This window comes from Callithrix jacchus, chromosome 6 (assembly GCF_049354715.1).
Source record: "Callithrix jacchus isolate 240 chromosome 6, calJac240_pri, whole genome shotgun sequence".
In the NCBI taxonomy this organism is placed as follows: Eukaryota; Metazoa; Chordata; class Mammalia; order Primates; family Cebidae; genus Callithrix; species Callithrix jacchus.
In genome coordinates, this window is record NC_133507.1 from 16563583 (window position 1) to 16588275 (window position 24693).

At 41.5% G+C, this 24693-nt stretch overlaps 1 long non-coding RNA gene across 4 annotated transcripts in view; it reads right to left on the reverse strand.

The window, feature by feature from the left end:
• Window positions 1-277: 277 nt before the first annotated feature.
• The window catches only part of LOC144582969 (uncharacterized), a 512920-nt gene continuing 488504 nt past the window's right edge, over window positions 278-24693 (reverse strand). For 3 of the 4 annotated variants that reach the window (XR_013536636.1, XR_013536637.1, XR_013536634.1), the window contains 2 exons: window positions 4415-4533; window positions 278-737 (listed from right to left, as the gene is read on the reverse strand). This is a non-coding gene — a long non-coding RNA (uncharacterized LOC144582969). The remainder of the gene's footprint in view (window positions 738-4414; window positions 4534-24693) is intronic. The other variant, XR_013536635.1, reaches the window with a different exon arrangement.

Consider the following 24693-nt stretch of genomic DNA (forward strand, 5'->3'; position numbering starts at 1 on the left):
GGTATCAAGCAGTCCTCTCACCTTGACCTCCTAAATTGCTGGGATGCCAGGTGTGAGTCACCATACCCAGCCAGCTTGTGTTGTTTTAAGCAGCCACTTTTGAGGTTCCTCAGTAACAGAAAACGGATACACTCCGGCATGCTAGATTGTGCAGCAAAAACTGCAGGGACCAAGAGCAAACACTCGAAAACTTGACACTGACATGTAAACAAAGATATAGAGAGAAATCTAATAAAAATGATAGCACAGTTTTACATATGAGAAGTGGTTAAGATATAGATAAATACAAGGTCAGGAGTTCGAGACCAGCCTGGCCAATAAGATGAACCTCGTCTTTACTAAAGCCAGGCATGGTGGTGTGTACCTATAAATCCCAGCTACTGGGGAGACTGGGGCAGAAGAAGGAGGTTGCAGTGAGCCAAGATCATGCCACTGTACTCCAGCCTGGGAAACCGAGAAAAAAAAAAAAGTTAAATATTGCAATAAATACAGTATTTTACCTCAAAAAAAGTCCTGACATTTGCTTGTGGAAGAGGGTGTCAGAAGGATTTCAGCTCATGAGTTACTGCGAAGTGGTGGAAGGATGGTTATCTGACGTCAGGCAACAGCAGATGTGGATGAGAGTGGCTCGTAATACGATGAACTGAGGTCACTGGTAGATGTTTAAGGTGCACATGTGTGTGTGACTCAGTACAGTTTTCTGTGTTCACATAGTTTAGATGTGAACAAAATCATGCCTACGCAAATGCAAAATTTGAATTAGGCTCAAATTACTCTTTGATACATCAATTATATTGGAACGAATTCCTATTTTCAAAATAAATGTTATAGCAGAACTGACTCTGTATGGGAATAATGGCAATGAAAAGCTACACAACTGGGTGGCAGCCCATGCCAAACATATGTCAATCTTTTTGACAACTAGACTAGCTGGACTGTTGAAGGTATGAGGTGATAATGCCACTCTAAGCAAGACCCTGGGCAGTCACAGGCAACTCAGCAAGTCTGTGGTAGCGACAGGCTTCCTGAAAGTCAGCAACAGCAAAATATTTAATCAGTGTATCTCAGTTTCTAAAAGGCAGACGACATGTAACCAAACCCTTATAGGGATGACTGCTTCAATACTGTGAGTCAATTTCTCATTTTGCAGTGGCCTGGCTGGTATAAATCTCTTTGCAAATATTTTAAACAGAGTCAGTCTGGTGTGTTTTTAGACCTCAAATAATTAGTGTTTCTCCTTGGTTGTTTTTATGCATGATTGCCTTTGCAGAGTCTAAAGGCAGCTTGTCTTTGGGGGAATGCACCAGGTACTGTTTCCTGGCCAGGGGCAATGATAGAGGGAAAACAATAACCCAAGAATTTAGGTTAATGAGAAAGATACACACTAGTGTAAAGCATAAATTGCAACACTGAGCTTTATTTTATAACCTCATAACCTTAATAATTTGGAAAATTCCTGTGACTTCAGTCCAAGCCATTCATGGACGTGCCTGAAGCCCAGCAAATGGGGTGCTTTGCCCAGGATCAAATGGCAATTTGGTGTTATTCTCTAACATCTTTCAGTGGTAGAAACCACATAGAATTTGCACATCTTATGAAACTCCCAGACCTTTTGCACAAGACAAAACACTTTGTTTCTTCTTTTCCTAGTTCTCCTTTATAGTGGCCAAAGAAAGTATGAAGGTCCCACACCACTTTCATGAGAATGTCTTATGATTTATTAATTCCATGATGTTTTAATCATTTGTTATTTTCTTCCTTATTTCTACGTGAAATAAGCAAGAAGCTAGATGTATCCTCACTGTGGCTGATACAAAAGAGGCACAGAAGAAAAAGAAACAAGACAGAGAATGAGAAACAGGACAACCAAACTCTTATCATTTAAATTCTCTTTATTTACAAGGAGAATTTACCATTACCTTTTAACTGGAATCAAGTCACCCCCTCAAGGAAAGAGGTCCTGAAATACTTTATTTCCTTCTATTTCTACTTTGTTTCCAAACCACTGAACTCTTGTGTCATAAAGACCATAGAGTCATTGTTTATTTGAAAGAAAAGCGAATGTGTGGGTGTCATAAGAAATAAACCTAAGAGACTGCCTCCTTGTCCTTTGTTTGGAAACTCAATTCTAGGCCCCGTGCTACCTCTGCCATAAAAAGGATCAAATGTCCTCCCAGTCTCAAGTTCTTTCCAGAAGATGTGCCATCATCTTCCATCATCAAAAAGTGAGAGGTTTCCATGGCAACCTCCTCCTCAAACCCATCTATTTTTCTGGCAAAGCCATTTCATTCTGTCCCGGGAACCACATTAGTGTTAATAATAATAATAATACAACTCTAGAAAAATGACGTTAGAAAAATATCAACAGGAAAACACAAAACGAATGTGAGCCCGCCAATACTCTGAGCACACTCAGATTGAGACAACAAAACTTTCCCCAGTATACTGGGTTCAGGATGTTAATGAAGATTGGACATAAAGAATCACAGTATAAAAGAGGATAGAAGGATGGAAACAGGGAAGAGCCAGCTGCAAAGAGTGGAGAGTGCACCGTGGTTTGGGGACAGCCAGTGCCTTCTCCTTGCTACCCTTGATAAGCATATGGTCACTGGAATTGAAACAGAATCAAACTAAAGCAGCAAATGAGGTTTCCACCAGGAAAAGCTGTCTCTTGCAGAGTTCAGAGTGGAGCTGGGAGCAGTGCCAAGGGCTCGTGAAGCAATTTTGGAAGGTTCTGCTGGAAAGGCAGGAATCCCTGTCCTTCCATCACTCACCACCCTTTGCACCAACTGGCGTATCAGGGTGTTGGGATCTTATGATACAAGTCAGAATGTGAAGTGGCTTGGGCAGGATCCATCTGTCTTATTTCACGTGGTTCCATTGGTGTACCATCTTAACTTTAGCCAGTGTTACTTATAATCAAAGCTTTCTCTCTCGCTCGCTCGCTCTCTCTCTGTCTCTCTCTCTCTCTCCCCTTCTCCCCCACCATCCCCCTCCTCCTCTGTCTCTTTAATTTTGAGGTAGGGTCTCATTCTGTCACCCAGGCAGGAGTGCACTGATGCCATCATGGCTCGCTGCAGCCTCAACCTCCCCAGAGCTTAAGTGATCCTCCCATCTCAGCCTCCTGAATATCTGGGACTACCAGCACGTGTCACACTCAGCTAGCTTTTTTGGTATTTTTTGTAAATAAGGTGTTTCACCACATTGCCCAGGCTGATCTTTAACTCCTCAGCCTCCGAAAGTGCTGGGATTACAGTCATGAGCCATCACATACAGCCCCTTTTCTTCTCTAAAGCCTTGGTTAAGAACAGATTAATTGCTCATGTTCTAAATCCCAATCTTAAATTAGTCAATACTTCAGCATTTCCTAATAATGGCTTTTTTTTATACTTGTGATTGCCAGTCTTACCATGTTATATAAACTCATTGGAGGGAAAGAAGGAAGGTGCTCCTCATGTCACCAACAGCATATGCCATAACAGATAATTCTGTGGCTTCCTAGTAACTGAGTTTGTGTGATCTGCACACATGTGTGGGAATAGGTTCTAGTGTTCAGATGAAGTTCCTGCCTGTCTTTAATCAATCCAGCGGTCACTGGCCACGAAGAGTAGTAGCAAAGAAACATGGACACAGGCAATTTGATCTCTGCCAGAAATTTGATTCCTTTGCTCTGAACTCAGAAATTGTAAAGAAAGAGGATCGGATTCCTGGAGAAGATTTTCTTCCTGTGGCATTGCCAGAACAGAAAAGGTTTAATATTCAAATGAAGAGCTTCTTTAAATAAATAAACACATTTCTCTCTAAAAGAGAAGTGAAAGACACAAAGGGCTGTGGGAAGAAGAAATTGAATCTATAGGGCACAAGAGAAAGCATGTGTTGAGAATTTTGATAAACTATCCCTAGGACGGGGATAGGTCAGGATAGGTTTGATTCTGCTGTGTGATAACGAACAACTCCAAAATGTTATGGGTAAAAACAATAACATTTATTTCCTATCATGCTCCATAACCCACTGTGTTGGCTGGGAGCTCTGCTCAGTCACCCTAACGCAAGGCCAAGGGTGACAACACCCTTTCTGGAACCCTTGGAGGGTCACTGGGGCAGAGGGAAAAGAAAGCCCTGGAGTATTATACACTGGCAAAGAGATGCTCCGACCCCAAATGGTCACACTTTACTTCGGCAAACAGCTTATTTGCTGGAACAAATCACGTGATCCCATATGAATCCAGTAACTCCCGCAAGAGCTTTCTTCCTCTGTGCTTGGTGGGTAGAGAACTGGGAATTTTTGGTGAATTACGGTAATGACTATCACAAGGGTAAACCTTCACATTTACAGGGTTTTTATGGTTGGATTTTTTTCAGAATTAGCAGCCATAAGATGAAAAACACCACGAAAAATGTAGTTTTCTCCTACCTTTCTCTGGCTGCTTCCCACAACAGTGTTAACTAGTCCACGAGGCACATGAGGGAGCTGGAAGTTTCAGCTTCTTCATTCATTTTTCAACACATGTGCACTGATTTCTGTGCTAAGCCCTGTGTAAGACATTGATGATACAATTTTTAAAAGTGTATGAGAAAGTTCCCCAGCTCATGATCCTTCCTGAGCTGTGATTATCTCATCATTATAACCTGCTCTGTATTTCCAAGTAAAAGCTACTTGGTGTCAATCTGGCCTAGGCTAATAGAATTTCTAACTGTACTACGTGAGACGGAGTGTGTTGAGCTACTGTACCCTGTCTGGAAGGAGCCACCATCTTTATTCTGGCTAGTTTATGTCACTTTTATACCTCATTACCCATACTACTCTTAGCTTGTTCTTTTTTCCTCACTGTAGAATACGGCCTACATTAACTTGAGTCAATTTCCATCTGATTCCATTGGCTGTCTGACATTACTCTCTGAGGCGGTCGACCAGTCACCGTCAGAATGGGCCATTCTTGCCTCTTGTTTAGAGATGGAGTTTCGCTCTTGTCACCCAGGCTGGAGTGCAATGGCACAATGTCAGCTCACTGCAACCTCCGCCTCCTGGGTTCACGCAATTCTCTTCCCTCAGCCTCCCTAGTAGCTGGAACTACAGGTGTGCACCACCACGCTCAGCTAATGCTTTTGTATTATTAGTAGAGGTGGGGTTTCACCTTTGAAGCTCTTTTTATACGCGTTTATCCCCTGAATTCTTCCAAATACCTGTCAACGTAGTTCCTGAATCCTGATTTATCTGACATCTCAAATATTCAGAATCATAATTATGATAATTGTTTGTTTCTCTAGTCCTAATATATGTTAGGGCTAGAAACAGAATGCTAACAACTAAAATATTTAAATGCTAAATTTCAAACTAAGAGATTAATATTTATTGAAGGAATATTTATTCTGTTTCCTTTATATATATATATATATATATATATATATATATATATTTTTTTTTTTTAATTGCATTTTAGGTTCTGGGGTACATGTGAAGAACATGCAGGATTGTTGCATAGGTACATACATGGCAATGTGGTTTGCTGCCTCCATCCTCATCACCTGTATCTGGCATTTCTCCCCATGTTATCCCTCTCCAACTCCCTACCCCCCACTTCCCCTCCCTTACTCCCCTCCCAACACAGACCTCAGTGTGTGATGCTCCCCTCCCTGTGTCCATGTGTTCTCACTGTTCAACACCAACCTATGAGTGAGAACATGCAGTGTTTGATTTCCTGTTTTGTGTCAGTTTGCTGAGAATGATGGTTTCCATGTTCATCCATGTCCCTACAAAGGACACAAACTCATTGATTTTTTATGGCTGCATAGTATTCCATGGTGTATATGTGCTACATTTTCCCTGTCCAGTCTATCTATTCTGTTCCTTAATCAGAAGTATTTCGATAGGAAAGGCAGAATGATTTTACTTCCATATGTAAGAAGTGAGTCTTGACAAAATCAACCCACTTTGAAATGCAAATCTAATTCATTCGCTAACAGTCTCTATAGAGTACAATTGAGGCACAGTTTGTTAAGTGCACTTAATAGGGACTCCAAGTCATCTACTACAAGTGTATTTTTTCTGTTCATGTTAAAAACAAGACTCCATACTTGAGGTGGAAGCAATGAACCAAGATAAAAAACCACATTTTCTAACCACTTATAGTGAGGTATAGCCATATTTTAGCCAAAGTGGTCAGTGCCCTGCCTATATTCCCCTGAACTCCTCAATGTGCTCCAACAGCCAAAGATCCACACTTCTGTGCTGGCAACATCTTTTCCCAGCACAGTTGAAGGCTGCTGCCTGCATGTGACAAACTAGAGATTCTAGTTAACACAGTCAAGAGCAACCCTCAATTAATGACTCCCTGGAACTGGTGTACACTCAGCTGTCTCACCCCCTTGGGTGGGAGAATTTAAAGCTGTATGTTTTACTCTACTGCCCAGACTTTATTTGCCAATTATGCTCCAATTGTCCACTTCGATTGCTGGCAGAATAGTAAAGCATTTTTTTTGGCTACTTTCTGTTTACAGTACAATTCCCGATTTCCCCACCAGAGTTCCCTACACCTTCCACATACATTACTTTGAAGCACTTGAATCCCTGTCTTGGGGTCTGAATCGGGGATAAACGTGGCTAAGACAGAAATGTAAGAAGTACATGAAACTTCCAACAGTTCTCATTAAAATGAATGGCTATGCTGTTTGTCATCCCTCTCTTTCCCTATTCTCTAGAACATAGATGTAACGTTTGGAACTCTATAAACATCTTGGGCCATCAGGATGAGGGTCACATCTATGTAAGGAAAGAGCTGAGAGGTAGAAGAAGCCCCAAGCCATGACAACCACGGAGCCTCTTTACTGGGTCTTGACTTCTCACCTCCAGAACCATTCCATGTGAAAGAGAACTAAAAGTCTATCTTATTCAAATCACGACTATTTTATTTCTAAAATTAACCCAAACTTATATATAGAGAAAAAAGCAGAAAACAAGGCTTGCTTTTTAGAATTGTATTTGGGGAGTTGTGTTTTATGAGTTTGAAAATAACCACTAGCATATGAAAGAATGGTTCACTCAAGGTCAGAATTCACCTGGCTGTGATCACACAGACAGACTCAGGCTTTATGAACTATAAAAATCTCAAAGGATCCCCACTCCTGGGACAGAGCTCAGCTCTCCCTGCATACCCAGCCTACCTGGATTCAAATCCTGCCTATCCCAGACACATCCATTGCCCTTTCAGGTAGAGGGCAATGGTCTAGGTTTGGTCTTCCTGTGGAATCCTCCATTCTGGCCTCTCCTCTTTAACTATTCTATCTTTTCTCTGCTCATGCCTTAGCATAAAAATTAGTTAGTATTAGAAAAAAATTACGGCACAAATATTTGTATTTTTCTTTGTGTATCTTCAGGGCTGTACCTGTTTCTGCATTGTCAGTTTCTTAGGATCAGCCCCTTGGGATAGAGATTGTGCTATGCATCTGTACTCAAAACCAGTTGCAGGAGACCAACCTAATGAGAACAATGCTTTGCTGGGGCCTGCACTGCCTAGATTGGGGAAGAGAATTGGGCATTTGTGCATGCATCCTCTGCATGGGAAGGAAGAACCACTGCTCATAATATGTCACCTAGGTCTCCGAGCATAAGGCTTACACAGCTCCAAAGCATATCCACCCATGGAAAGCCTATAAACTGCTTCCCCATTGGACCAAATGCTCATCAGATTATCTATCCCAGCTCTTCACCTTAGGGTCCTGGACACATATACAGAACAAGACATTCCTTCACAGGACCTGGCAGAGGGAAAGGGTGTTGTCTCTGATCCATCTGCACCAGGGCTTCAGGATAGATTATTATTATTAATATACTGTAGTTTTCCAGTTCTAGAAACAGGGAACTTCTATTCCTGACGGGCACAGAGGTCGCCTCCAGGTCGGAGAAACCTTCTGACCAATTGTAGTTCTGAAACTTTCTGATGCTTATCCTATAGGGGATATAAACTTGTTTTTGAGAACACTCAGGATATTACAAAAGAATGGAAAAAATAGTGTAGAAACAATTAGATGAGTCTCTTACCAGGTACCTTATATATACACCAAGTACCAGCCTAATTACTTTGTTATTTCATCTAATGGGTTCAAAGAGAGGTATATATTATTATCCTTACTTCCTAGTCAGGACAGACCATGACTGCCAAGTGGGAAGGCTAGGATTTGACCCAAGGTTTGCATGATCCAATACAGGCAATATATTTATCTCCACTATGAATTCTGGGTCCCTGGTTTGAAACTGATGGGTACTAATTCCAATAAGAAGTGTCTGACACGGCCGGGCGTGGTGGCTCAAGCCTGTAATCCCGGCACTTTGGGAGGCCGAGGCAGGTGGATCACGAGGTCAAGAGATCGAGACCATCCAGGTCAATATGGTGAAACCCCGTCTCTACTAAAATAATACAAAAAATTAGCCGGGCACGGTGGCGTGTGCCTGTAATCCCAGCTACTCAGGAGGCTGAGGCAGGAGAATTGCCTGAACCCAGGAGGCGGAGGTTGTGGTGAGCCGAGATCGTGCCATTGCACTCCAGCCTGGGTAACTAGCGAAACTCCGTCTCAAAAAAAAAAAAAAAAAAAAAAAAAAAGGATGAGTTTTAGGGGCCGGGACTGAGCAGCCAACCTAAGCCTTTGAGGAAAATGTCAAGTATTCAATCAATATTAAAGGGTTTACTTGGCTTTTAGGTTACAAGGCTGTGGAAACATTTGCTTCAGTATTTCAGCCCAGTTCCTGACCTTGTCAGCCAGCTCAATTCCCCAACAACTCAATTAAGCCATGAGATACACCTGCCCACTCCTGTCCTCGTCTGGCTTTGGTGAGAACTTGGCTCCTTATGTGACGACCTAGGTTTGTCTTGATCCCTTACCTACCAGTGACAAATGTGAGCATAAGGACATTAAAATGTGTGATTCTGGATGAGCTATTCTGACAGGCTGAGGTGTAGTATGTAGGAGGGCAATAAGTAAACTTGTCTCATGGATGTCAGGATGTTAAGGTCAAGTAATTATAGAGCTATGGTTATAGAATGCAGACTTCGGGTCAGAAAACCTGGAAGTAACCTCTGATTTTACTATGGGCAGTTCTGTGATCTTTCACAAGTCACATAGATTTTATGACGATCATTTCTTAATAGATATAAAAAACGAGGATAGGACCAAATACAATGATTTTTTTTTGTGAGTTAGATGAGGTGATGTCTAGGGATGAGCTTTATATAGGTTGGAGCATGATATAACTATATAATGTTATTTGTAAAATTACATTATTGTCCAGTCAGTGGCAGTCTCAGGAGCCTGCAGCCAGAATCCCTTCCCACTACCCTAGTTGGGGAAGCCATGGTTCTGGTACTATTAGAGAGTGTGCCAAAAATGAGGTTAGAAAAATATTGCTAAAAGAGGATCATGCCATCAGAGTGTAATCTACCACAGGACCTGAACGTGCACCTAAGTCTAGAAGATACAAGGGCGTTGAGAGCCAGAGACAAGGAATTGTCATGTGATTCTAGGCAGGAAGCTGGTTAGCAGAAGGAAACAACTGGGTTTTTGTATTTTCAGCAGAGTATTGCATGTAGGTGACCAACTCATTTAAAGCGCGAGTTGGAGTCTATATGTGGATTATTTCCACTTTGTATTGGAAAACTAAACCCAAATCAATGTGAAGCCAGAAGGTGTAGGTTAATGTCCAAAATTATATAAAGAACAGGAAAAAGATAATCAGATAATGGCAACTTTAAGTACCAAACACAGGCCTGAGTGCTGTATGAACAAGAGAGTATGACAAAATCCGGCTGTTTCTGGAACGTACAATTAGGGGAATATGACAAGTCTACAAACAATCACCACGCAAAACAAAGAACACATGTCAGAAAAAAGATGCCAAGCGCTTTAAGGAGTACCGTGAGAAAGTCACACTGGTGGTCTGAAGACTGATCAAGACAGTGTCTATAAAGGAAACCACATTTGAACTGTGTTCGAACTGGACAGACAGAGCTAAGGGCAAAGTGGTGGGCCCTCCAGGAAGAGACAACTATCAGAACTAAATATGAAAGCTGGGGGTCTGGAAGGAAGGAGCAGCCTGACTGGTCTGGTTTCGACGGGAGACGTGCAAGACAAGTCATGAAAGATGACTCAGGATCAGAACTCCAAAGACCAAGTTCTGAATGTGGCCTACGATATGGCAAGTACCTAGTCACTGAATGCTGAAGAGCAGGGACATCTTAAGATCACTTGTCTGCACAAATGTGTGACTGTTAACATCCTTGGTAATGTTCCTTCTATTATTTAGATTACTTTTATTGGTCACGGTGGATGGTAGCCAACCTCCGAATGGTCTCCGGTGATCTTACTCCTGGTATTTATGCTGTGTGTGAACTCTCCCATGTTGTGTCAGGGTTGTTACGCATGGACAACAGGATATGGCAGCAGTGATGGTATATCACTTCTGAGGCCAGGTTACAAAAGACTTTGTATACATTTGTATACTTGTGTACGTGTGTATCTCCCCATTCTACTATTTCTGTGTGCGTGTGTGTGCACGTGCGCGTGCGTGTGTGAGTGTATACATGTGTCTTTCTCATCATTTGCTTTAAAGGAAACCCTCTAAAGCCATGTATGAGCCGCCCTGGGTCATGAGGAACTAAGGCCTCCAGCCAACATCCAGAGAAAAACTCAGGCCTTGTGGCCACAGGTGCATGAGCTATTTTGGGAGAAGGTACTTCAGGGCAGACCAGTATTCAGATGAGGTGATCCTGGCCAAATTCTTGACTACACTTCATGAGAGACCTTGAGCCAGAACCATCCAGTGGAGCAACTGCTGGATTCCTTACCCTCAGAAACTGTGGGAAATAAATGATTGTTGTTTTAAGCCACTACATTTTAGAATAATTTGATACACAGCAGTAGATGACTAATATACTCCATCATTCAACAAATATTACTTGTTCAGTGTCTACCTCCTGTCCCAATAATTATACAGTTAGTTGAATGATCATTACAACTCAAGGCTTCTTGTTTTCAGATAGGACTATATTGAACTCCTTTTGATTTTTTTTTTTTTGAGATGGAGTTTCACTCTTTTGCCCAGGCTGGAGTGCAGTGGCAAGATCTCGGCTCACTGTAACATCTGACCCCTGAGTTCAAGCTATTCTCCTGCCTCAGCCTTCCAAGTAGCTGAGACTACAAGTGTGTGCCCCCATGCCTGGCTAATTTTTGTATTTTTAGTAGAGATGGAGTTTCGCCATGTTGGCCAGGCTGGTCTCAAGCTCCTGATTTCAGGTGATCCGCCCAGCTTGGCCTCCAGAAGTGCTGGGATTACAGGCATGAGCCACCGTGCCCAACCACTCCTTTTATTTTAAAACAAATTATTTTCCCAGTTTCCAGCCTTCCTATGTTTTAGCCATCTCCCATCTTGGAACATTTCCTTCCTCTAACCTACCCTCTTCCTGCTGGCTAACCTCAAAGCATCCATTGCTTAAATTTAATTTCTTTTTAGAGAACTTTCCTGATATCTACATTAGAAGAGAGACTCTCTGCAATGATCCCTTTTAGCATGTACTGTATTAAATTCTCTTGTCTAATTATCATCTTCCCTGCTAGTTTATAAGCTCCAGGATTGTGGTTGCCCTGTCCACTGAGATATCCATAGTATCTAGCATAGTACCTGGCACAGGGTAGCAATCCTCATACACATTTATGTATACACACACACACACACACACACACACACACACAGAGAGAGAGAGAGAGAGAGAGAGAAGAAAATTCAGCAAGTGTAATCAACCTTTTATGTATGGTCACAAATTATATGCAGTGAGCCTCACCCTGCCCAATCCTTCCAGCTATGCTTTAGAATAGAAGATAACTCTCATGCAGGTCTCTGACACTCTGATCCATAGTAATCCAATGATGTCTTGGTCCCATAAAGGTTCACTTTAGTGGCCTCATTGGGACATGGACAAAGACATTGTCAAGAATAGAATTGTTTCAGAGTAAGAGATTCAACCTTAGAGGAAACAGGCAATCTATTGATTTTACCTGGTTTGCTTTTGTTATTTTTAAGGGCAAGAGTTTCGTAAGAATGGAAATCTAGAGGAAATTTTCATAAACTCTAAGATGGCTTTCACCACTCAATAGCATTTCCTGAGTTTTTCAGGATTTCAGCACAAAAGACAGGAGCTATACCCAGAGGGTCCTTGTTGACTGTAAACACATCTTTCCACGACCCTGAAGCTGCACTAGAATTTATATAGCCAAACAAAAGTGCTCTTAATGGATTTTTCTTCCCCATCTTTAAGTTTTATTCTCCCTTAAGTACTAAAATAGGTGTGGTATTTTAAAGCAGTTTGTCCAGAAAGAGAAACGTCTGTCGATGTACTGAGCAAGTGACATTTGTATGCGCGGGATTGTGTAGTCTGAGGTGGTGGTAAATCAACCTAAGACTCATTTGTATCCACTATGGCTTTAACCTGATGCAGAGGCTGAGGTGACCTCTGATTGTACTTCTTTCTTGCTGCTAGAGAGCAATGGAGGAAAAAGGAAGACAGACCCCGTATCTCAAGCCTGCATTCAGCCCTGACTTATGCTAATTACCATCTAAGAAAAACACATATTGTCAAGTTGGGGCTTTGAAAGAGAAAACAGTGAATATTTCTTTGGTCCTCTCCTTCTTTTGCCTTGACTTATTGGTCCATTTCTCTAATACAATCACTGGAAAGATAGATTTTTCTCCCTACTTTGTAGAATAAACTGAAATCTAATTTTCTTTTGTCCAATAGAGCCAGCTACTCCGTAATTGTGCCTATAAATGAGTAGATGGTTAAAACATTACATTGGGAAATAAGTTTGTTTCCTTTTTCTTTTTTTCTCACAGCATTTTGTGGGGGACTTTTTCTCTCCTCTTTTCTTTCCCTTAGGAAATTGAAGCGCTATTTAGAACCTTTCACATTTCAAGTAAAAGCTTTTTAAAATGAAAGGAAAAAAATATTTCAAACCTCGGCATTTAAAGTCCATATGGTCTCTATTCATAGTGAACAATTAGCGTGTAGTTGGCAACTGTGCTACAGAAACAGACGTGCCCAGCTTCTACAAACGTGGGTGGATGTCTGATGGCAGATCTAACATTCATGGCCTTCAGTCCATCATTGCCAGAAAGGTGACATGAACAAGGGCTGAGCATTGAAGATGCTTAGATATTTTTAGCCAGTAAAACAAGTGGAGATGTACCTGAAACATACAGCTATGCAGTTGACATGTAAATTATGAGTATATATTAACATGTGCTGACTTAATCCCTATAATCATGTTTTGACTTTTTTTAAGTAATCATCAATGCAACAAGTTAGGCTTTTATTTTGAATAAAAGTAATGATATTTCAACAGTAACTCTAATTCCAAGTTAACTCATTCACTTTCTTTTTTCTTTCTTTTTTTTTTTTTCTTTGAGACAGAGTTTCGCTCTTGTTACCCAGGCTGGAGTGCAATGGCGCGATCTCGGCTCACCGCAACCTCCGCCTCCTGGGTTCAGGCAATTCTCCTGCCTCAGCCTCCCGAGTAGTTGGGACTACAGGCACACACCACCATGCCCAGCTAATTTTTGTATTTTCAGTAGAGACGGGGTTTCACCATGTTGACCAGGATGGTCTCGATCTCTCGACCTCGTGATCCACCCGTCTCGGCCTCCCAAAGTGCTGGGGTTACAGGCTTGAGCCACAGCGCCCGGCCAACTCATTCACTTTAACACATAAAGTGAGAGTACTGGCCAGGCGCAGTGGCTCACGCCCATAATCCCAGCACTTTGGGAGGCCGAGGTGGGTGGATCATGAGGTCAAGAGATCGAGACCATCCTGGTCAACACGGTGAAACCCCGTCTCTACTAAAAATACAAAAATTAGCTGGGCATGGTGGCGCGTGCCTGTAATCCCAGCTACTCGGGAGGCTGAGGCAGGAGAATTGCCTGAACCCAGGAGGCGGAGGTTGCGGTGAGCCGAGATCGCGCCATTGCACACCAGCCTGGGTAACAACAACGAAACTCTGTCTCAAAACAAAAAAAAAAAAAAAAAAAAGTGAGAGTACCAAAAGCCAGCCTAAGCTACATAGCCCCTGGAAATTCAACCAGATCTAAGCTGGCCTGGAACGTTTGTGTGTTGGCTCCACCAACAGTCTATTCACAGATGGAACTGGGCACTCACACGGTCACCACAACATAAAGGAAGAAAAAAATCCAAGGTACATAATATTTGCTGCAAAACAAATGAGAGTTTACGGTGCACCAGGCATTGCTTAAAGACCTGAGGATATTGACATAATTGATATTCTCCCTGGCCACCTGGAAGTCACTTAGTGTAGAAACATGTAGTTACTCTTCAGTGCGCTAAGGTCTCTGGTGCAGAAAAACATGAGGTAGAAGGTGAATCCAGTCCCGCTGTGGGTTAGGTGGGATTATGCTGGAGGGTTTTTTTTTTTTTTGAGACGGAGTTTCGCTGTTGTTACCCAGACTGGAGTGCAATGGCGTGATCTCGGCTCACCGCAACCTCCGCCTCCTGGGTTCAGGCAATTCTCCTGCCTCAGCCTCCTGAGTACCTGGGACTACAGGCACGCACCACCATGCCCAGCTAATTTTTGTATTTTTAGTAGAGACGGGGTTTCACCATGTTGACTAGGATGGTCTCGATCTCTTGACCTCGTGATCCACCCACCTCGGCCTCCCAAAGTGCTGGGATTATAGGCCTGAGCCACCGCACCCGGCCTATGCTGGAGGTTTTAAACAGAGCCCTGAATATGAGTGGATGAGGACAAGTAAATAGGGAGAATACGTCCCTGTAAGATTTGTTGTCACTCCAGGTTATCCAGCCATGGCCGTGCCTCATTCTTCATATAACAAGAACTCCATCATAGGCACAGACTGAGGCTCTGTTTTGCACAGTTATATGGGCTCCTGCAGACTGCTTTTGCCATGTGAAGGAGAAAATGGAGACTTGGGTTTCTTCTCAGTCCTATGCCATAGGCTAACATGCCTAATTTTGCCCTCTATGGGGTGAAGCTCTGTAAGAAAGGAGTCAGCTGACACAGGGACACTCATAGAGGAAGCATCTTTGCTCAGGGCCCTGGGAACCGTCGTTTGGCTGCAGTATGGGTGGTAAGGTTCATAGCATTGCTCACATGAAAACCAGCCCGGCCTTTTCATAGCTTCCTCTTAGATTTAAACCTGGTCTAGAACTTGCTATCCATTTCCAAGTGTTCACACCTGTTTTCACTCTTAGACAATGTCTTTATTCCTCCTTTATTCTGTAACCTACAAGTGGAGCCAGGCATCCCTGCTTTATCACATGTCCCACCTGGGTCAGGGACATTGGCTCTTGTATTATTTTTCCATGGCTGCCCCAACAAACTAGCACACACTTAGTGGCTTAAAACAAGATGTGTTTATTATCTCGCAATTGCGTATGTTAGAAATCAGGAAGAGGACACACTGGGCTAAAATCAAGGGGTCAGCAGGGCTGTGTCCACTTCCAAAGTCATTTAGATTGTTTGCAGAATTCAGTTCCATGTTGCAGAACTAAGGTCCCTGCTTCCTTGTAAGCTGTTGGCTCAGGGTCATTCTCAGCTTCTAGAGTCTGCCTAATTCCCTGGATTATGGCCCCATCCCTCTCCTAAACCGGGACCAATCCTTCTGATGTGTCAAACATTTCTGATCTTCTTTTCTTTATGCTTTTTTCTTTCCTGATATTCTTCTGTTGTATCTCTCTGTTTTCAGCCAAAGAAGTTTCTATGCTTTCCATGGTCCATGTAATTAGATTAAATTTGCTCAGATGATACAGGATAATCTTCCTATTTTAAGGTCAGCAATCTTGATTTTATCTGCAGAGAACTCTTTCTTTGTAAAGTAACTTATTTATAAAATCAAGAGATTAGGGCATGGACATCTTTGAGAAGGATTCTTATACCTAACACAATCCCCAGTTTTGGAAATCAGACAGCTGGAATATCTAAGCTCCTAGGTCTTATTGGAATTACTAAAAATGCCCTGAACAAAACATGTATGACTTTTTCTCTGGTCATATTTCAAGTTTACAACATGCTTTGGCAAACTATTATGAAGATGAGCAAGGTATGTTTGAAAAGCCGCTAGCCCAGAGCCTGGCACAGAGTCAGTTCTCAGAATACATTAATTTCCTTTTCCCATTCCTGTACTTGGCATTCCCAGAGAGTGCACCATGGTGTGACTCTGAAGTTATAACACTGATCTACAAGCTGCATTCACAAATCAGCCTCGAGATTATTATGATGTGGAACAGACAGGAGGCTAGAACAGCTTTAAGCTGAGCATCAAGATTCTATCAATCCTATTAGTTACTTGGCTGAAAGTAACGTTTTTCTCCTCAAGTTCTGAAAACCCATATGTTATCTACCTATAAGATAATAGGATGTAAATAGTGACTCGATGGCCTCAAAGAACAAGGAAGACCCAAGTTAATTGGCTTCTTGACAAATAATACCTCCTCGTTTCTAAGTAACCTAGAAATCAGATATATTAGGGATGAGGGAAAAAAGAAATTCTTTCCCTCATCCCTAATATACCCATGTACCCCTTCTTTCTTTTTGGCCTCTCTAAATCAGTCACATTGTTAACTCTAGGCCTATATTTTGGAATAAATCAATCTATCCTTTCTTGGATAGATTCTGCATTAATTACCTTTTTTATAAAATCTCCTTTCCTATAGGTACTACCTTTTTATTTTATTTTTTTTTTTTTTGAGAAAGAGTTTCGGTCTTGTGACCCAGGCTGGATCAATGGCACGATCTCGGCTCACCGCAACTTCCGTCTCCTGGGTTCAGGCAATTCTCCTGCCTCAGCCTCCCGAGTAGCTGGGATTACAGGCACGTGCCACCGTGCCCAGCTAATTTTTTGTATTTTTAGTAGAGACGGGGTTTCACCATGTTGACCAGGATGGTCTCGATCTCTTGACCTTGTGATCTGCCTGCCTTGGCCTCCCAAAGTGCTGGGATTACAGAGATACTACTTTTTATAGTTTACATCTTCATATCACGTTAGAGCCTCCAGAGTGACATCCAGGACTTCTTTCCTTCTTCATAATCTCTCCCCAAACCCAGCACACAATTTACGCTCAATGAATTTCAGATGAATGGGCAAGATGGCATGGTTTGTTGCTGACATTTTAGGCACGCATCATTTGAACCTCCTAAATGTATTGTAAAATTACAAATATACATAGTGTTTTGCCTAATTAATTTATATCTTAAACAGCTTGGGTAAAACACCAAGATCAGGCACTTGTGCTATCCTTTTCACTTTTATTCGAAGAGTGGACGTCATTCTTGACACAAATTCTACACACTATACATATGACACAGACACAGAGTCATCTGCAAAACAGCCCTCAAAGCAGATCTCCAAGTCAACAAAACTGGCAATGCAGTAAAACCTATTTGCCAAACCTTACCCAGCATGAACACCTAAGACTTTACAAGAAAAGTAAACATTTGTTAAAATGAATGAGTATACTGTCAGGGCTAGGAAGAGCCTAAGAAAGCATGACTACTAAGTGAAATGTGATATGCTAGACAGGATTTTGGAAGAGAAAGAAGGACACAGATAGCTTAGGAAATCCAAATAAAGCAGACTTCAGTAAATAATAATGTATCATTATAACAATAACAAATGCACCTACTACAATGGTAAACATAATAGAATCCAGTTGCTAATCAGAGGAGCTGGGTGTGGCCATATGGGAACTGTCTGCTGTCTTCACAGTAATTCTCTAAGTCTGAAGCTCTTCAAAAATAAAAGGGTTATTTAGACAATTTAAAAGGAAAGAAAATATATTCTGAAAAAAATAAATGACTCAGTATGAATCTAGAAGTCTTAGTCAACATTGTGACTATGAAAGAAAAGCAAAACTGAAATTTTTACTAATGGTTTTCATTTTGGTAATTGCCTGTGAGTAGTTTCTCAACCTTCTTTTTTTAACAACAAAAGTTAAAACAAGAAAAATACATTAAAATTTATTCGCTATGTGAAGGGATTTGATTAGACAGTAGTAGTCTAAAGTTAAAGTTTAACGGTGAAAGACTATATTCGTATAGTCGTTTAAATTTATTTGTGCTTTCCTACAAGCTGCATTTTTTAGTATGTATGAGCCAATAATCAATAAATGGCTAATATTGGAACTGTATCACATATATTTTTACCCTGTTATTCATTTTTCAGTGATTCTAGAGCGCCCATCATGTGCATGGCAAATACTCTTGTTGATGGGAATTCTTGTCCTTTAATTCAAGCACAGCTACTCCCTTAGCCAGCAATAACTGAATTTTAAATATACAGAAAGAAATAAGCTCAAACCACTAGCAGAAAGAACACGTAAACTCTGAATTTGTTTTTCAAAAAGAACTTAAAATGCAAAATGAAACGTGGTTAATTGTACAACCGAAGTCCGATTTGTGGAATTTGTGTCTATTAAGAACCAAAGTAAGAAAGACACAGAAAGAAGACATCACCCCATTAGCTGACCTCACTACAGGTAGTGCTATCTTTCATTATATGTTTAGCATCTTTGTCTGATCGGGAGATTGTAGACACAGCCTCTCAAAAGGTCCCTGAAGCTAAATTGCACAAGGGCTTGTGGAAGGCATCTTCACAAACGGGTGTTAGGAAATTTTGGTGGATAAGAGCCAGAACTCTAGGAAAAGGCTGTTCTTGCATTAGTCAGGGACAGTTGGAAATGCCTGAAAGCTCATGAGGAAAGTGATTCTCTTCATTTCCCTACATGCTAGAAGCTTGGATGGTTCACAAAAGATTCTGATAAGCATCCAGTCATCTGGTTTCAGGTCCGAGCCAGACTTTTCTGAAGTTCCTGAGGTCCATTCATTCACGCTCATTATATTGTAAACAAGTGTGGATGAAAGGCACTTACCAAACTGTTGTAAAAACATGTTGGTGCTTATTGTCGGTCACTAATAAATAAATAGTGGCATGGCTTTTTTTTTTGCATAAATGAGAGTGTTGCATCCACTAGCTCAAGCCAGGAATCTAAAGTGATCCTCATTCTATTATAGAAAGAATAAAATGAGCCAAGAAATATGGCCAAGAAATGAGGCATCCATCCTTAAATATGAGGACCTGACCACCAGATTTGAAATTCTCTCTCTCCTTTACAATGCATCTGCAATAAACCCATGCATGGGATTGAACTTGGTTTTTAACTTCTCTCTCACCTATGGGAGAGTACAATCTTGCCTCATTAGCACCATAAATCAGCCACAATTCCTGTCCCCAAAGTCCTAAAATTATCTGTTTACATCCGGGGAGACAATCACAGTGTTTTGTCAGTAGTCATAACAGAACACTAAGCAGAGATTTGGGGCTCCCGTAGGCAAACAGGACAAGGGGAGAGGTATTGGCCTCTCGCCTACAAACACACGTGCAAAGAGCATCACATGGGAGCAGCACGGTCCCCTGGAGCTGATCACTAATTCATCTAAGGGTGACTGCAGTTGTCACTGAGAAAGAAAATGGATTTCTCTTCCTCCCTTTCCTTCAGACAGATCCATATTTGACATCTGTGATCTCCTGTGTTTTAATTTTTATAAGCTGCTTGGCACTTGCAGAAATGTTAATCCTTTAAAAAGAAAACTTCAGGCTTTTTCTTTCCAGCAACCTAAGTGAATAGTAATAAAACATCTTCTGAGCACAGACACTCAGTCCCAGCACTCCCACCTACCCTTGATTTTGACATCCATGGTTCACAATGCCACCGCAAAACACGAAAGAAAAGGAGCTGGGGCAGGAGAATGGCAGAGAGGTGGGGAGATCGATATTCTATATTCTTCCATTGAGAAAAGAACATCTAAGATAGAATCACATATATTTATACATCTATGTGAGGCTCTGGAAATAGAAATGAATAAAGTATCATCAATATCATCCAGGAATTTGGTCTAGTGAAAGGAAAAAAAAACAACCACGCAAACCAATGAACTCAACCTGCTTCTCAAAGTGCTGAGATGCCAGATAAATGCTGTAGCTTTGCTAAAGATCTCAGGACAGGTCTTCTGGAAGACGGCCAGGTGAAGCAGGAGAGAAGGGGCTGGGAAAGGCTAGCAAGGACAAAGAAAGGCAAGACCAAGAAATGCACATGAGAAAATCACATATTCTCACTCCTATGTGAGAGCTAAAAATAAAGTGGAAGTGGAGGTAGAGAGTAGAATGGCGATTACCAGAGGCTGGGAAACAAAGCAGGGAGGGGTTGAGGGAGAGAAGATGGTTCATGGGCACTAAAGTACAATTAAATAGATGGGATAAATTCTAGTATTCGATAGTGTGGTAGGAAAATTATAGTCAACCATAACTTGTTGTATATTTCAAAATAGCTAGAAGAATTATAAAGTTCCCAACACAAAAGATGAATATTTAAGATGAAGGATATCCCAATTAAACTTCATTTGATCATTACACATTGTATGTATCAAAATATCATGTGTACCCCCAAAGTATGTACAACTATGATATATCAATAAAAATGCTATATTTTGTTTTGTTTTGAAGTAGAGTCTCACTCTGCTGCCCAGGTGGGAGTGAAGTGGCATGATCTTGGCTCACTACAACCTCCACCTCTCAGGTTCAAACAATCCTCTTGCCTCAACCTCCTTAGTAGCTGGGATTATAGGTGCCTGCCACCACACCCAGCTAATTTTTGTATTTTCAGTAGGGATGGGGTTTCACCATGTTGGCCAGGCTGGTCTCGAACTCCTGACCTCAAATGATCCGCCTGCCTCCCGCTCCCAAAGGGCTGAGATTACAGGTGTGAGCCACTGCGCCCAGCCAAAAATGTTTTTTAAAAGAACAAAGAAAGGTGCAATAAACAGCACAGGAGTATTTATCAAGGCATAAAGCATTTGGGTGAAAGGGAGCTATGTTGCTGAAGCAGACCAGCTAAAAAAGGCCTGACTTTTAGGAAGGTCTCACTGAAAATGAGTGCCTCACAATCTGCTTTATGACGATGTGGAGAGGAGATTGGAGGGAGATGTAACATGATAGGGTGGAGTAGAAAGATAAGCAGATTTACCCACTTAGAAATTAGGCGGCTTCCTAGCTTGTGATAGTAAGGGTTCTCCTCCAGCCCTCCATGCAGACACTGGTCCAGCCTCGAAGCTGACATTCCTACTTACAGCATTCCCCAATGTTATCTGAAAACTGTGTTAAAATTGACGACTCCTGGAACCTATTTAATTAGTACTGGGGACCCAGGAATTTGTATTTTTTAAAAATTTCCCATGATATTTTCATACCCATAAAATCCCCAAAACCACTTCCCACAATACTATTTAAGTTATTGAATGTGGAAATTCACATTTTATTCGGACGCACTGAATCCACCATTAAGCCTTCTACTGGTTAGTGTCACCAGTGACCAGCAGGCCCGTGGAGCCTCTTTAACTGTAGTTCGGAACCTAGAGGAGTGAGAGCTCCTGACTACCTTCGGCCACTCAGTTTTGCAAAGAGAGTCATATGAAAGGGATCTTATTTACAGAGCACCCACAGAGTGCTAAGAAGGAGCAGCACTGTAACAAAATTAATGAAGGAAAAACATGTGCTCAAAGAGGACAATATTCGAAGGCGTAATCATCGTATGACATTTCATAACATACGACAATGTTCTCATGCCTCTTATACCCTTTACAACTCCTAGTACCAGTAACCCAATGGCATGGCCATTACCATCCCTGTTTTACACGTGATGATGATAAAATGGGACATTTTAAATGACTTATGGATGCCCTGCCCACCCTGCAAAGGAAGTATTTGCTAGCATGTCAGAATGCAGATGAGAATCTAGATTTTATTGTTTTTCTCCAAATCATGTCTATTATTTGTAACATCAATGGCCAATTCTCTCTTTTATTCATTTTTATTTATAAATGACATGCAATAATTGTATGTATTTATGGTACAGTGTGAGGTGTCAATGCATATATACATTATATAATGACCAAATCAAGGTTATTGCCATATTAATCACTTTAAACCCTATCATTTCTTTGTGGTAGTAACATTCAAAAACGTCTTCTGCATCATTATTTGCTATAATTACCCCATTGGTAATAGAACAGAAGTCATTCTTTCTCTTTAACCTGCTGACCATCCTCTTCAGGTTCCCCCTTCTCTCCACCCTCCCTTGTCTCTGGTAACCACTACTCCACTCTCTGCTTCTAAGAAATCAATGTTTTTAGATTCCAAATATGAGTGACATCATTTGGTGTTTGTCTTTCTGTCTGTGCCTGGCTTGTTTCATTTAATATAATGCCCACCAGGTTCATCCCTGTTGACACAAAAGACAGGATTTTATTCTGTTTTATGGCTGAATAAATACACAGGAATATACATACATACGTGTGTGTGTGTGTGTGTGTGTGTGTGTGTGTGTGTGTATTTAGGTTGAGTCCAGTAAACATGGGAGTGCAGATATCTTTTTGACAGAGATTTTTTTTTCTTTACATATATACTTAGCGATGAGATTTCTAGATCATATGGTAGTTCTGTTTTCCATTTTTTGAGGAACCTTCATATGTTTTCCTCAATAGTGCATAAGAGTTCCCCTTTCTCCATCTCCACATCCTTGCCAGTATTTATTATTTTGGGGTGGTTTTTTTTGTTGATAAGCATTCCAACTGGGGTGAGGTGATATCTCATTGTGGTTTTAATTTGCATTCACTGATGATTAGTGATATTGAGCATTTTTATATATCTGTTAGATCAATGGACAATTTTCAATGGGCACTTTTTACTGATTTCATTTTCTTTGTCCTAGAAATAGCTCCAACCATCTCAATGTGAAGATGTTTGCTCTTTGTGTATTTCCATAATAACAATACTATTCATCACCACCATCCCTGTGATAACAGCTACCATATATTGAGCGATTGCAATTATTCTACCTAGTCGCAAAATGTTTAAAATGCAGCATCTAATTTAATTCTCACAATAACCTTGTGTAGTAGGTGACAGCCATATCTCAAAGACAAAGAAACAGAAGCTCAGAGAGAACTTCTGGGCTCAGAGAGAACTTGTCCTGGGCTCATGGTTCTTTCCAGAGCAGCCGCCACTGGAAAATAGGTGTGCCTGACCCCAAGGCCTATGCCCATGGCCACAACCACATTTTCCCTTTTCTCATGTTAGTCTCCCTTCCGGTAAATCATGTAAATAACTAGGCTGCGTTCAGGGAAACAGATTTGTTTTTTCCAGTTTAGGCTGCGAAATATAAAATACGTTGTTAATGAGAATGGAGCAGTGCAGGACATAAATCATGAATAAATTACAAGCTAGTAGCTACCTGTAACAGTGTTGCAAATGGAGATTTGTTCCAACCAACACATGAGTTTTATGAAGCCTAGGAGCACAGAGTGGAGACAACCTTGCGGTTGACTAGGGGCTGCACTATGGAGAGAAACAGGTAGTAAACCCCTTCCTGGGTACTGGTGCGTAGGCCCAGTGTGAAAAGCCTCCACCAGCACTCACATCCCTGTTCACACACCATAAACAAGGTCCTTCTTTTTAAATCGATTGCCTGATAAGCAGGCACTGAGAACAGGTAGGAGGGAGAGTGCGGCTAGGCCGACTGGCTGGGAGTAGCTCCTCTCTCTGGTTTGCTATGCTGGTGACTGGAAAAGAAGATTAATGCTGGTGAGGATGTCAGTCCAACTCCATTGAACTTGTTCATTCTGATTCCATCAGGAGAGAGTTAGGTGCAGCTGTGACTGGGGGCATAGCACGAGGGGAGAAGCCGACTTCAGGCTAGGCCAGGGCTGGAGTTAATTAGACAACCTGTGTACTAAGAGACCTCGAGTGGCTTTCTCTGAGGCTGCACCTGTTATTGAAACTCAGCTTTTGAACCCCAGACATCTTTCCAGCATGTTGGCTCATTTGTGAGTTTCCTCTACTAGCACCTCCATTTAACCTCTGAATAGTATTTTTCATCCTTTGTCATCATGCCTAACAGGACGCATGAACTTGACGAGACTGTAGTTGAGCTGAACCTATAGCTTTTCCCTCCCTTCCTTCCTTCCCTTTCTATTTTCCTTTTTGTTCTTTTATCCTTTTTTAAATATATATTTTATTGCATTTTAGGTTTTGGGGTACATGTGAAGAACATGCAAGACTGTTGCATATGTACATACATGGCAATGTGATTTGCTGCCTTCGTCCCCATCACCTATATCTGGCATTTCTCCCCATGTTATCCCTCCCCAACTCCCTACCCCCTGCTGTCCCTCCCCTAGTAAATTCGATGGATACATGAGGAAAAAGAAGTTCAGAGATACCAACCCATTAGCAAGAATTCGAATAAGGATTACAATGCAGATTTCTGCTTTGTGTTCCTTGAGGCTGTGTGGACAGTTGCTGTGTTCACTATTCTTCTTACTGGTGCTAAGTCTATTTTTGACTGGATCCCCATTGCATTTTGAGTGCACAGCTCATGTCAGTAACAGAAATGATGGAGACAATGAGAACAGTCATCTTTGAAGCCAGCATTGCAATCCACAATCCAGGAAGAGCGGAAATGTGGCCTGGAAATGTGGCAAGTCTTTGTCTCACAGTCGCAAGCACTCCTGTCTGAACCGTTGTTGTTACTTTACGACCAACATTAATACGCTTGCAGTGTATTCGGT